We start from the raw sequence: 15,921 nt of genomic DNA, 5'->3' as shown, positions 1-15,921 counted from the left end.
GGCGAAGTAGGTTTTATCTTTTAAGACCTACTCATGTATTCCAAAGGCAGTTCCAGAGAGGGAGAGACACAGAAATTTTCTATGCACTGTTTCATTCCCCAAATGTCCCGGATCAATGCTAGGAGCTACATATGGGCAGCTCAAATGGGTGACAGGGCCCAACTAGTTGTGCCATCTTTCACTGCTTTCCCAGACACATGAGCAAGAAGTTAAATCAGAAATGGAGCAGCACGTATTATAAATAGTATCCACGTGGGATGCCAGAGTTGTGACAGATGGCTTAATCTACTGTGCCACAGTGCTGGATGAAAGCAGAATGGATTTGTGAATAACAGAAATTCATCAGTGACAGAAAGTCTCTGCCTATAACACTAGCTATTAATATGTGTACTCGTTGGTGTCCCCGATACTGTTCCTCAAATTCAACTCCCTGATAATGGCCTGGGAAAACAAAAGAAAATGGTGCCAAGTGTCTGGGCTCCTGCTAGGCATATGGGAGAACTCTGGATAGCTCCTAGTTCCTGGCCCATCCCTAGGCATTACAGCCATCTGAGGAGTGAAACAGGATGGAAGACATCTCTCTGCTTCCCCTGTCTTCTCTCTAGGTGTGAATTTAAAAAAGCACATCTTAAAAAAAAAAAAGTCAACAGCATATTACATAAGATCAATATGACCTTTGATTTTCTCTACCCCAAAATAGACATAACAAAGACAAAACTATTTGGGGAATGCACTACTTTATGAATATAAACACACATATTTTCTGGATTCTAGATAATTATAGGCAGTTTACTCAAGTTTGCCTCCAGGATGCAACATAATAGTAAAAGCTATTGTCTTTATCCCTTTTTTCTTTCATATGCTGAAAATATATTTGGTAAATAACAAAGGAAAGCAGCAAAAAGGTAAGAAGAAATCAGGCATGAGGAAACATACCGGCTAATGAGAGTAGAGGAGATCAAAGAATCATACATATAAAGGGTTAGAAGAGCTAAGCAGCTTTTAGGAGGGGCAGATATTTAGCCAAGTGGTGAAGTTACTGGAAAAGACCCTCACATCCCATATGCAATATCGGTTTCCCTTCTGATCCCAGTTCCTGACTCAAGCTTCTTACCTGTGTGGCTGTTGGTGAATAATGATTTATTCATTCAAGTAACTGGGGTCCTGACATCCACATTGGGGACCTAGCTGAACTGAATTCCCTGCTCTTGATCTGAGTCCTCTGTGTAGGGTCTTTATGAGCATTTGAAGAATGAGCCAACAGGTGGAAGCACCATCTCTCCGTCTTGCAGTAATTCTGAAACAAGAACCCTGAGAAAACAATGTGTTTCATCCTTTGCCATCATGTTTTTTTTTTTTTTTTCACTTTCTGATTCTTACCGGACTCCCTACATCACAGTGGCAATGTTATCTTGGGCAAGATGTTAGCCATGTTAGCTTTTTAAACTCACATTGGATGAAGCTTGTACTGAACTCAATTCCAACTACAAAAATCAGAGAGAGTAAATTTTGTTAAAGATGTGATTATGTATTGCTCAGTCACAGAGAGCTAGATTGAGAAAGAGACAAAGAGAAAGACAGCACTGTGCTCCAGTACGGACTCACACAAGGGCAACAACATCAAGGGCTATGAGGCTGTTCCAAGGTGACAACAGGAGCTTCTTCCTCATTGAGCTCGGGTCCAAGCATTCAGATTTTTCTTTGCTGCTTTTCAGACACATTGATGAGGAGTTGGATTGGAAATGGAGCAGCTAAGTTTCAAATGGATGTACAAAGGTTTGCTGACTTTCAGGGAGTACATTTTAGGTACAAAAAGTACCAAGTTCAAAAAGAATCTTGTCTGAACCAGAGATTATAGATATTGGTGGTTATTTTATGTATTTTGGAAAAGGGCTTAATCATGAAAAATAACACAGGTTTTTGTGCCTTCATTATAGGTGACTGAACAGAAGTATACAAGGCCATGTGTCTGTTAAAGACATTGAATAAAGTTTCTTTCCCTAAGGCCTTTTTTCCTTAAGATGCTCTTTTAGCAGGAGCGTAATGGCTAAAATTAGAAACATGCCTTTCTCTCTATAAAATGTTAAAAAGTACACATAAGAATAATAATCTGAAAACAACAAGACTCCTCAATTCTGTTTGTTTTTCCTGTATCCTTTTTCTGATATGTTTTCATCTGTATCTTTACCCTTTGACTTTACATTCTCTCTGCTGTTGGAAATCTGCATTGTCAGACACACTCAAGGTCTGTGAAATCATATTGATATTTACATATAAGCTTTAGGCTGTAAACATGTCTTTCTATAAAATGAAATTATAGTCATATACTCTTTTCCATATATCAACTCTTGATATCAAATTTCCTGTATGATTCTTATTAACTTTATACTAATAGGATTTTAATATATGTAGGTTAATGATATAGCATATTAGTTGTAGCATTCTTATTCTGTTAATGCTGACAGTGACTCAAAAGTGGAACTAACAACTCCCTACATGGGAGAAATTTTCCATAATGTAAATATGAAAAAGTCATTACATTTATAACTTCTGATATATACACACTGGATCATTAAAGGTTAAGTTGAAACAAAATCAACCGTTACTCATACCCTCTGTTTGCTCCATTGTTTGAAAAACCAGATACAATGAAAAGTCTGTGTTATTTAGAAGTCAGGATAAGGATTAAATGAAGACTGTTACTATAAAGTTAGGTTATTTTCTCCTCTGGGTACCCCAGAAGGGCGTTCTTTACAAAAATGAAGCACTTTGGCTTTTACAAAAGTGTCCTGGGAAGTCTGTATTCCCAAAACAGAATCAGTGGTTTCTATATCAATGTGAAGAATTATTTTTTTTTCACACTCATGTAATTTCCTTCTCAGCCATTCCCACAGCAACAGCACTGTCTTACTGCCTCCCCTAGGAGACCGCATTCTTTCAGAGAATTGCCTGTCCCATGAATGCATATTATCTCTCATCTTGAAAAATGCCAATAAAAAAGGCAAATTATATTTGTTCTCTAAGATGTTTGCCACAAACCATGACTGATTAGTGTTATATGTGACATCCACAAGAGCAGTAATCAAGGTTATGTTAGCATTGATTTTTACAGAGGTGAAGTCTCTTTGATGTATTACTCCATCAACACCTGCAATGACAAAATTTGCACATGAAATTAATCCCAATTAATTATACTGTTTGTAGGTAGCACTGGTTCTTTTATGTTGTAAAATAAATATTAATTTAGTGACTTTTTCCTCACCTTGTGAAGCTTATTTTATAAAGGGAGGGAGTCTCTATTGATCAGTTTCCTGAAATATAAAAGAAAGGTTAGACAACTGAAGGGTCCTGGAAAGCTAATCCAGTCATTTGGGAGCAACTCAAGCCTAAAAGCATTTTTGTAGTGTTTTATTTTCATTTTTACTACTTTAGCTTTGAATTCAGGATGGTGAGAAAACTGGCCAGTCCTAGATAACTTATATTTAATATTGACTTTTGCTTACACATTTTATTTATTGCATTCTTTCACCTACCTTTTTATTGCATTTTTTCACATCCCTTTTGCCTTGGCCAGTGTGTCATATTATCTTATTCTGCTGCCCTGTAATAAGGTGAGGAGATCGGTGCTGAAAAACGCTGGAGCCCCTGATGGTTAACACAGTTCCAGCTGGCCAGTGGTGTTGTTCAAAGTGTTTATTGTGATTTCTTTAATCATTGGATTAAAAAAAGAAACCAACGCATGAACACTGAGCCCACATATGGTTGAAAAACATTAAATAATTGTGTGTCTAAGATGTTTATAGTCTAGTTTTTAAATGTCATGCTGCATGAGAGAGTGTAGGCAGTGAGCTAAAGCATCTGTACACCATATACATTTTGATGGAGGCTACATAGCTACAACATTCAGGTGTCATTATATGCTTAAAACGTCTGTTGTGTGTGAGCACAGAATTTTCATGTAATTGTTTCCCTATTTTAAATGACACCAGTGGTTTTTTGTTTATATATATTTCTAGCACATTTAATCACTTTCACGGTTCTTAGTTCCTCTTTATGGATTGCAATATAGTGACTAACTTCACTTTTAATAACTATTTGAGAGAATTCCTTCCAAAATTTACAAATACTTATAAGCTTTTATTGTTAAATTTCATTGTACCCAGACAGATCAACCCTAACTTCTGAACATGTGATTAAATCATTGAGTTTATTAAATATCTGGCCTCAGAAATAAATAGTAACACCCTTCCAGCAAGTTAAGCTTAATGGGCTGCTCTTTATATACACTAATTATCACAATTCTCCTACTTGTCAAACTGAAACTTCTGAGTAGATATCATTTTGACCTCTTAATGTTGATACTAAAATTGTCACACAAGAAACTGATTATAGTGAATTATGCCATTTTCAGATTTCTTATTAGTCTTCTCAATAGTTTTTTTCTTTATCTATAGTATTTATTCATAAAACCTGTACTATTAAAAAGCTCTCCAAAATAAGTGCATATTCATAAGTTAAATGCCTGGCTTTGCAGCTTGAGTTCATGGTGTAAAATTGTGAAGTGTTGATATGTCACAGAATACAGATGAGGTTTTTTTTATCTTAAAATTATTCCCACCGGCTACATTTACTGGCTACATGACGTTAAGCTAGCTATGTGTAGTGCTCAATCTCTAATGAATTAATTTAAACTCAAAGGGGAGAGAAGGAGAGATTGAGAAGAGAAAAATCTTCCATCCGGCGTATCACTCCCTAAAAGATCGTTTTGGTCGGGGTTTGACCAAACCTTAGTCAAGAGCTTCATCCGTGTCTTCTGGATGGGAGGCAAGGACCAAGCACTTGAACCATCTTGTGTTGCTTTGCTTTGTGTGTGTGTGTAGCTTTCTTAGGTTATTAGCACAGATTTGCATTGTAAGTAGGGCAGCTGAAACTGGAACTGGCATAAGGAAGCTGGCATCACAGGTGGCAGTTTCACCTGCTGCCCCACATTGCTAAGCAAACAGTTTCTAACACAGTAGCTTGATGCTTTTTAAATCTCTCTCTCTCTCTCTGACTCTTACTCTTTCTCTCTCTCCCTCTCCTCCTCTCTCTTTCGATATAAAATAAAGATTTCTTACTTTTCATGGAATAGATTTAGAAACATAAGGATACTTTCCCCTCTCTCCAGCCTCTACTCCCTTTTCATATCCCATCTTACTGTTTGTTCCCAAGTTATTATAACCTCAATCATTCATTTCACCATGACCATCTCAACTTCCTGTTATATAAATGTATCATGACATGACAAGCAAAGGGAAGTGAAGAAAATAAAGTGGCATAAGATAAAAGCATAATTGGAAAATAAAATAGAAATCTTACCATTACAAGGGTATAGAGATTCATGCTGTATACATTCAAATATTTAATATTATTATGGCATATATGCCAAAATACCCAAATATTTATTACTTCCCAGTATGCTTATCTCCTCTTTAGAGTTTAACCTTTTTTATGTTCTTTTATTAGTTTTTGCAGATCAGAGAAAATACTTCTTGTAATTCATACTTGAAAAACAAATCCACAAATCACCAAATGCTGTGAAGAATAAATTATAATTTATGCCATACATTTGCCAGGACTTAAAATGTTACTGAATTATTACAAAAGCTTTAGTGATGCATTTAGTTATCTCCAGTCCTCACAATGGTCCTGTAAGTTGAACTCACCACACAGTCTATATAAAATGGATCCCTCATGTAGAGGCTATTTTGTGCCTGGCCCACTATTAGTAAATCTGTTCTGTAAAATCTATAAAATAATGGAGACAGCATAGGCACTGCCAAGAGAAAACATTGAATCATTCCTTAACAGAGAAAAGTTGTAGCAGGAACAAATTGCTGTTCCCTGAAAAAGTGCGGGGGAACTTCTACGATCAAACTGTCAAACAGCATTATGATCTCAAGATAAAATTGCGTTTCTGGGCCTCACCACATCTCTGTTGCCAGCAACATAACATTCACCAGCAAATGGAGTTTAATGATCATGATGATATGGAGTCCTCATATGGGCTTGCCGTGGATATTCCTGAAACCACTCCCAGTCCACCTGAAGATATACTATGCAAACATTCCAAACTGAGAAAAAAAAAAAAGAAAGTGCCAAAACCCAGCCAGTGGAAAAGTACCAGGTAGGCTGGCAATGCAGTGCAGCAGGAGGCATCCCACGCAGGGATAGGTTTGAGTCCTGACTGCTCCATTTCTCACAGTTCCTGCTGATGTGCTGGGGAGAGCAGCAGACTGTCCAGGTGCGAGAGCTCCTGCCACCAACGTGGCAGAACCGAGAAAAATGCCCTGTTTCTCCTCTTTGTTCTGGCCCAGTTCCAGTTAGTGAGGCCATTTGTAGAATGACGAGGAAGATGAAAGATCATTTTTTTTTTGTTTCTCTCCCTGTCTCTCTTTACAAAAGTGACTTTCAGGTACATCATAAAAAAGAAAGGAAAAGAAAATCATTATGTCTTTCTGGTGGCCAAAAGCTTCCTGCATATTTGGTGCTTTCCAGTGGACTCCAGAGAGAGAGCAAAAGATTGTCATACAATTAATTCTTTCCCATAAATTAATCCACATGCCTCTTTCACAAGATGCCCTTTTTGTATCATCTTCCACCTTACTTCCTTTTGGCCTCTGGTTATCGGACCACTCCATTTGTCTTCGTAGACACTGCTGTATGGCAGGGCTTCAGTTATGTCTCCTTTGTGAAAAGAGTTTCCCATGGATTGAAATGCTAAAATGTCTGCCCACTGGAAGCACTTCCCTCATCACTATCGTTTATGAACGCCTTAGCTTATTAGCTTGAACCATTGCTGACACAGGTAGGGAGTTTTCTTTTCCATGCAGTTGATGTTAGGAAAATGCCTCAAGAGATAAGGATGTCAGCCGAGGGAGGAGTAGCAGTGAAATGGAAAGTATGGACTGAGCACATGTGCAATTGACTTGTGTCTCTGTGAACATTCCTATGAAAGGACAATTTAAGCATGTGCGTTCAGTCTTATTAAAAGTATTAGTATTGCAGTGCCCAGTTCATGATGGGTCACATCTCCACTACGCACTCTTTACGGACAATCATGGAATCACCAGGAAATGCTTTTCAATAACTGGAGTTCTCATCCATGGGAAATATGACCATTCTGTCTTTGGCCCAAATTAAAGAACACTTCAGTGAACTAAAGCATCTGACGCAAGAAAATGCTCTTATTTCAGTAACAAGGTAGGGATATTTGTAGTATTAGAATAATTAGCCATGCAAAATAAAACCAATTAAAGAAAATATTTACAGGGCAATTTTATGCCAAACACGTAGCTAGGTGTTTTGAAAACAAACAAGCAAAAAAACCCAAATAGACATTGTGGATATGCAAGTAATTTGGACTCAAGTAAAATCACAATCAAATTCAAAACAGAGATAAAACATTGAAGATGTAAAGCCACATCAGGCAGTAGAAAAATCTACATGATGTTAGCAATGAGTCAGCAAGGGAAGGATTGTTAGAATGCTAATTTCACAGAATGCACAATTTAAAAATGAGAAGTTAGACCTCAGGCTTTATGAATAAAAAGCAGCATCACTCTATAATCACTGTTTAAATCAGTTGAAAGAAAGTCAGTTCCTGACAGACTACCGCACAGACAAGGGTCTAGCATAGTGACGGATGGGGCCCTGCAAGTTTAACTCAACGAGCTGACGTTGGTACTAACGCTTTGGCTTCCAGTAAGTTGCAGAGCAGTGGGCAGGTAGCTTCCTCTACTGAAAATCCTTCCACTTTTGATGTAGAAGTCACTGAGCTGATGTCCAGAGTCTAAACGATTTTTAGAAACGTTCATTTGACAGGATGAATTACACAAAATAAAACTGGCTTTGCTTCTTTGTTTCTATGATTATTTCTCACTTTAGAATAATATCTGCTGAACTCCTAGTCATAAAAATTATTTAGAATTGATCATTTTGTTTCTATTAAGGTAGATATTTTGACACCCAAAACAAGCTTACTTGTAGGCCATTTCAGTGTTCCACATTTCTAAATACAAGCGTTTGTGAACATGTGCAAACTCAGCCAAGAACTGAATGAACATGACATTCAGTTTGAAGTGATCAGGACAGCAAAATCAGGGCATTTCATACTGATTGCACTGTCAAGTAATTATAATCTAAGTTAAGGTACAAATTGTGTGTACTATGCATATATATGACAACCCCAGGGTCTCAGAAAATGCATGATAATTGTTATAGCACAATTCTCAAAATAACAAAAGATGCAGTAAATAATAAACATCAAGTGCCAATTACATGTAAAATGGTGGATGGTTAGAATTGGAAGTTCTCAATGTTTGGAGCTGATAAAAACACAAATTGGCAGGATACAACACAAATCTTGAAAAATGGCAAGAAAAAAGGAAGAGAATGAATGATAACATATAGATAGACAAAAGTATAAGTTGATTTTAAAAGTGCTTTATTGAGGATGCAAGGTGGTGGCTAGGTAAATTAAGCATCCTTTCTGCTGTGCCAAATTCCCAATATCAGTACCGCTTGTTTTGTGTCCCAACAGTTCCTTTTCTGATTCAACTCTCTTGTTACTTCTTGGGAAAGTAGTAGAGCGTGACCTGAGTTCTTGGTGCTCTGCATCCAGGTCTCTGGAAAAAAGCCCTGGATCCAGGCTTCAGAGCAGCTCAGGTGCTGTGACGATTTGGTGAGTCACAGAAGATGGAGGATTTTTCTCTCTATCTCTCCTCCCTTTGTAAAAGTTGTCTCTAAAATAAAAATAAAATAAATATTTTTGCTTGTTTTCTTTGTGAATATCTCTTTTTAATTTTTTTCTTATTTAAAATTATGCTAACATAATTGACCAGAGTAGGTTGGGTCAAGGGTTAGGGAAAATTGAGTGTGATCATTGTTTCCAAATTTTCTATTTCTTCTTCCTGTTCAGAGGAGTGGGGATTAAGGGGGGAAGCCAAACCCAGCCTCCCAACCACCCCAGTACCCAGGGATGGGAAATGGCTACCTGATAATCAACCTAGGGTCTCAAGGTGGGGCACACTCCAAGCGTTCTGCCAGGTGGTTTAAATAGTTATGAAATGTTGTCATCTCACTGATCCAAGGATGAAAGAACCCTTTCAATGTCCATTGGCTGACATAGTCAACCTCAGAGTCTTCATTTGCCCATATATTTGCTGTCATCATTTGGCTGGGGTAGTTGTCCGATTTGTTCTGTCCTCCTTCCTCTGGGATGGCACAGATGTCCCCTGAAGGGCTCAATGGGCTGCCATATACTCTATGTGGATCTGGGCCAGCTCTCCATTACTCCATTTTTTCCATCAAAGAGGACCAGGTCTTGCAAGTGGGCCAAGAACTCAAACCAGGCTACCCAGGCCCTGTCAGAACCCTCAACCCCAAGTCCCACAAACCTGGCACCTACCACGTACGCTGGAATAAAATAAATCTTTTTAAAAAGTGCTTTAATAAAACCAGAATAATGAGTTAATTCTGGATTATTTAGAAAAGTGCCAACAAGGATCAGAAGTTTAGATTTTATTTGTTAATCAACGAGAAAAAAGGATAGAGCTTGCAAGTTTAACGCAGCAATCCTCCACACACAAAGCATCTATTCCTGTTTTTGCTTTCTTCTTTTAATGCTGTTTTTAGTTTTGAACAGAAGAGATATTATGAATTCCACTAACTCATAAATAACTGTGCTGTTAGAGAAAGTAAGCAGATCCATGGTTTCCTTTGTTCCTTTTCTTTGTTTCTGGTGTCCTTATAGATGACTGAAAATCTCATCAGATCTTCAGGTTTTGTATGAATGCTCTCTGTCTATGGGCCTTGGCTGAATTACAAAGTTAAGGCACAGTTGTAGTGATGCTATTAAATCCATACGTCTGTGCCACATGTACCTCCCATGGCGCTCTACACATTCATGGACACCAAGGCTAAATTCAGTGCTTCTTTGTTGATTCCTATTACTGTGTTCAAAGAATCAGAGCCTTTATTTACATATGAATGTGAAAAACTTCTATGAATGTGTGTATGGGATTTAACTGGTTTTTAAACAATATACTCTTATCTTACCGCAAGCAATTCACAGCCATCAAAGGGTTGTCAGTGATGAGCTTGCTAATTACTTTCCAATACTTAGTTTTGTATTTCCCTTCAATACTGGTGCTCAGTTCAGTCCAGTTTTACATAAACTGTTACAAAGTTCACTTACAATCCAGTCGACTTTCCACTGCTAAATCTACCCTTTAGATTTTCTATTCAACAAGGACACAATTGGGATAATGTTTGTACTACCAAGGTAATACATATAGAGTACATTCTGCATTGAATGGGCAAGATTTCCTGAAAAAAAATCTCTATATGCATATATTCTCTATATAAATATATGTATATGTTCTCTATAACTGTGTATTTCATATTAGAACTAACATTCTATACTATACTGGAAGCCAAAACAGGCAAGTTAAACTACAGCAGGTGTATTTTCCAGAGACACCAAAGCAGGGTGCTGCTTCTCACTTCCCCTCTTATCTTGTAGGTGTTTTAAGACTGTCAGAACTTCAAAAGGTGCCCAATAAGACAATGTCTGTCTAGGAAGTTTTTCCAGCAGCAACAGCAGTACAGATATACATTCTGATTTTCTGTTAATTTTTTAAAATTTATTTATATTTATTGGAAAGTCAGATACACAGAGAGGAGAGACATATCTTCCATCCACTGGTTTGCTCCCCAAGTGGCCGCAATGGCCAGAGCTGAGCCAATATGAAGCTAGGAGCCAGGAGCGTCTTCCGGGTCTCTCACAAGGGTGCAGGATCCCAAAGCCTTGGGTTGTTCTCAACTACTTTCCCAGACCACAAGCCAGGAGCTGGATAGGACACAGGCTTCTGGGACATGAACTAGCATCTAAATGGAATTCCAGTGAATGCAAAGCGAGGACTTTAGCCACGAAGCTATCATGCTGGGCCTTTTCTGTTCATTTTTAATAGGCTGAGATCTGTATTTAAAGTACAGAACCAGTAATAGGAAATTGCACCATTTCAAAGTAGCATTCTGGAGCAATTGGCTTTGAATATGGTGATCCAAATATGGTTTTATTCGAACAGATTCTGTTTAAGCATGTTTGTGCCAGACCTAGATATTTAAGGCATCTAGACACCTAGACATTAGACAGCAAATCAAGAGAATTCCTTCATAATTGATTATTACTGAACTATGTTGGTAATTGTGTATATGCCTCATACGTTTAGCTCTTCCCCTAGGTCAAGTGAGGATTTAAATGATGCACTCACCATCGCATGTTTGGCATTAGGTGGCTTGTTTCTGTGAAGTTCTCAGATAAGGCTGTTCACACATTTAACTAAGTAACATGCCCTCACGCACATTTTTGCTGACACCTTTGAGTAAATATAAAGTCTGATCAAACTTTTGAGGTAGTGAAAGCCTTGGCAAGTCAGGTTGGAGCAATTAGGATAGCCAGAGATTAAGACTGTGCTGACAGTTCATTTGGGGAGGGCTATAGGCACATGCCAATGAATCCTCTCCTCATTCACAGTTTCCATGAGGGTTTAGCATTTGTGTGATACTGAAAATGAAACACTTGGACCGTGTAGAAGTGTAAGAAAAGAGAATGCTCAGAGAGGAATGTAATCAAAGTCTTCCTTTGAGATACTCGCATACAATGGTTCAAATGCATCAGCCAGGTTACACCAGCGAGGCGGGAGACATTCAGGATGCGTTATCACTTGAAACAGGGTGGCTCAGAAAAAATCAGGTATTTTTTTAAGCTTATTATGTTTTAGTTTGGAATCGATCAATTGCAACAACTACGTCATCTACAGACATTAGACTGATACGTACATTATGTCTTCTTAAACAGTTTTACTTTGTATTTGAAAATGTAAATCATATTGATGATATTCAGTATGTTCTAAAATTCAGCAGAAGTATTCCCTGCTACACAGATGTCTGTTCTTACATAGCAATTCAGAGGAAGTAGTTTTCAACTGAGGTAAGTACAAAGTTTTTCTAATCATCTCAATGTACTGTGGATCATTTTGTTTGCAATGTCCTGCTAATACATTTAGAAGTCTCACAATTAAAGCAGGATAAGATGTTTCTTCAAGCAAATAGCACTCCAACCACTTGGTTTGAAAGGACAGAAAGGAGAACCAAAACGCATTTTGTTTTACTTTTGCACTAGTCAGTCACTAGCCAGGTCACTTGTTAATGCATGAATGATTACACAATTATTTCTTTTCAATCTATAGGATTGATTTCCCAGCAAAGGAGCAGAGAACACTGTTTTGGCCTGACAGGAACAAGTGTTTGCTCCCCAAAACTTGTGGCAGAGATAACTCATCATTTGAAAAATGAGATCAGAAATCAAAGGCAAATTGAGAATGACCGGTTCAAATATTTTATTATATAATTTTCCCCATATATGTCTAGTCTACGCTAGCCTTCTGATTTTAGGACAATTATTGGTTCATCACGTGTGGAATAGGTTTGTATTTCTACTGCCTGATATAAGGTGCTACATTATCTTATGAATTTCAGTAGATTTTTATTACAGCATGCAATACAACAATTCATTGTTTGTGCTTCCTGTATGCAAAATTTAAGCCAAATAAGTTATTTTATTATGGTCATACCTTTGAAATCTTTTCATTCAGTATCATAAATCCATTCCATGAACTGCGTGTTTAATGGAACTTCCAACAAGACATTCCTGAGAACCTGTAACTGACACCTGATCATTGATCTACTGTAGTAGTTGAGGGAGTTCTGAAATTCTAATATTGTGCCATAGAATTCTGAGAATCCATTCATATTTGTTGAAGTCATATGCTTTCTGGTAACTGGAATTGTTTTTAAATGAAATATAGCCAAAACCAGTATCTTATATGAAGGGACAAACTGTGTAGGGGTGCATGCAGGGCACATTGAGGCACCTAAGCAACTCCATGGACATTTCTGCTTCCATAAATCGTAAAGAAAATGATCTTTCTCTTATCTACCCTCAGAAATTGTTGTAGAAATGGAAACTTAAAGGACATAGAAGCCTTCAGAAAATAATTATCATCTGTATTATCTGATTAATGGAAGAATCTAAGAAGAAGGCAGAGCTGTTTTTTAATGGAATAAATCAGTAATGCCAAACTCACACACTGTCCCACGAGAACATTCATCTTGTTTGTGTTACATCAAGGAAAGGATTTGTGAGAAGAGCTAAAAGGGAAAAAAGAATTTTAAAAATCAAATATATGGCAACAGAAATACAAATATCTCCGGTTTTCTCATTTACTTTTTATTAGCTGAACATAAAAAGAAGTATGTAGATCGTGTGACAACCGTAACAGTTTACGAACCATAAAGTTAGGTAATTGAAGTTAATTTAAAAGTACATGTTTTTGAAAAGTATTAAAAATAATAAGACACCCTGATGTGTTCAAGGTTTAGGTGGATAAGTTCCTATTTGACATTTATATCATCGCTGAAACCTCTTGATTAAACATTTAACCATAGTTTGAAATTTGTTTATTCTTAAATTTTATGTCATAATTTAATTCAGCCCCTTGCTTCAGTGATTCAATAAAGCATGTTATTAACTGATTGCAAATTGTTAAATTGTAAGAATTTACTGAAAACCGGTAATAAATCAGATGGGCATAAACTAGCAGTTAACTTTGGAGACAGTAATACACATTCCTTTCACACTTTTTCTGACTTTGGTTTCCTTGGTATACTGACAACAGCGAAAGAGAAACGCCGATGAATACTTCCAAAGCTAGTTTTCCAAATTAGAAGCAGAGCATACAAGGGGTGCTAATCCTCATGAGTTCTAACCAACTCATGGAAAAGCACAGGTCAAACATTACCAATGTAAAGCAGGCCTCTGTGAGTTCATAGTTCACCTACAGAAAAAAAAAAAAGCCTGTAAATGCATTTTAGAACCCACTACAAAAATGTTAGCCCTTCTAAGAGTGCTTCTTTCAAAAAGTCATGTACTTGTTTATTTGAGAAACAAACAGATACAGAAAAGGAGAATTTTCTCCCATCCTCTGATACGCAACCTGTGGGCTCACAACACCTGAGACTGGGTCAGAATGGAGGCGGCAACCTTGAACACCATTCCCAGGTCCCACGTGGATGGTAGTGAGGCACACAACTTCAACCACGTGAGCCGTCATCATTGCCTCCCTCCCACCTTCCTCATTAGCAGTAAGTTGGACTCAGGCACCAGACTAGCAATCAAAACTAGATGTGGGACATGCAATTCTTTCTCTCTCTCTCTTTCTCTTTCTCTCTCTCCTCTCCCCCCCTCACACACACATGTATATAGATGATATCACATACACACATATGTTTATATACACATGTATGCATGCATGTATAATTTATGTAAATGCTAATGTATTTCATGTACAGTTTTCAGAACATGGTGATACCACTAACTTATCTCCCTTCCTTTGTTTCCACTTTACCTCTTTCTTCCCCCATTTTTATTTTCATTTTTAAAGTCCAATTTGATTTCTTTTTTGTGTCTGGGGTGGGGGAGTGCGAACATAGTCCCCCATTACCACAAATCATGCATTCAAGTTCACATTTGGAGACATTGCAGGAGTTGGCACATCCGGAGTGCAATGGATAAACCTCACCCTGGGAAAACCAGCTTCGTTATCATGGTATCTCCCCTGCCAGGTTAGTATTCCAATTTAATTTCTGAACACTTTCATAATTCTCCAGTAATAAACACTTTGACAAGTAGTGGGTAGAAAAACACTATTCTTCAGTAGTTTAAAAACAATAATCAAATCTCAAAATACCAATTTTGCTCATATACTTACTTTTTATTCTACTTTGAAAATTTGATGCAATAAATCAGGGAAAACACTATATAAATTGTATTCTTTTATATACTTGGGTATCCCATCATATATAACAAGAACAATTTCTTATCCAACCATCAGTTTATTGGCCTCTGGACTATTTCCCTATTATATCCATTGTGAGTTGAGGTGCCATATAAATGGGGGGACAGGTAATAATTCCATAGGTTGATGATATTTCTTTTGGGTAAACCTCAGGAGAGGAATAAATAAGTCAAATGGTAGAACTATTTTCTTATTTTGTAAAGACTCACCATGCTATCTTCTAGAATGGTTGTACTAATTTGCATTCCCATCAAGTGTTTATTATGGTATCTTTCCAATTCTTGCCAGCTTTTGTAGTAGCTAATGAGGATTTTCATTCATTGTTGGTTATTTTATTGTGGTGTTGCTGACAGTCATTTGAAATAGAGGTACGTGAAATGCCATTTTGGTTTTTATTTACATTTCCTTGATGTCTAATAATCCTGAATATTTTCCCAGAGTTCTGCTGCTCATTTGTATTTAATCTTTCAGAAAATGGCTGCTTATATCTGCAAATGATTTCTTAATTGGATATTTTTTCCTATTTTTTGGTTGTTGTTATTGAGTTTGTTGGACCCTTTACAAATTCTGTGTATTAATCCTTTATGTGATGTACAATTTCTAAATACTTTATCACATTCTGTGGTTTCTTATTTAATTTGTTGCACATTGCTTTAGCTCTGTAGAAGCTTCTTAGCTTGAACTAACTCCATTTGTCTGCATTTTTGTTATTATGTGTGCTTCTAAGGGCTTCTCCATGAAGTCTTAGCATTTGCCAATATTTAGCAATGTTTTTATCAAGACATTTAGTAACTTCAACTCTTTTGTTTAAATCCCTGATTCAGTGTGAGTTCATGCTTTTGCATGCAGAGATCCAATTTTTCTGACACCTTTTGTTGACAAGACTATACTGTCCCCAGGGAGCAACTCTGGTTTACTTGTCCATGAACAGTTGATTTTACACAAGCGCAAGATTTTAATT

At 37.2% G+C, this 15,921-nt stretch overlaps 1 non-coding gene across 1 annotated transcript; it reads right to left on the bottom strand.

The window, feature by feature from the left end:
* Window positions 1-14,574: 14,574 nt before the first annotated feature.
* Window positions 14,575-14,735, bottom strand: LOC121159760. Its single transcript, XR_005884422.1, has one exon. It is a non-coding gene; the product is annotated as a U1 spliceosomal RNA (small nuclear RNA).
* Between the last annotated feature and the right edge of the window lie 1,186 nt (window positions 14,736-15,921).

The sequence above is a fragment of the Ochotona curzoniae genome, unplaced genomic scaffold (genome assembly GCF_017591425.1).
Source record: "Ochotona curzoniae isolate NIBS_2020 unplaced genomic scaffold, NIBS_Ocur_1.0 contig_43, whole genome shotgun sequence".
In the NCBI taxonomy this organism is placed as follows: Eukaryota; Metazoa; Chordata; class Mammalia; order Lagomorpha; family Ochotonidae; genus Ochotona; species Ochotona curzoniae.
The sequence above is the reverse complement of the archived record's forward strand: the minus strand, read 5'-3'. Positions and strand labels throughout refer to the sequence as shown.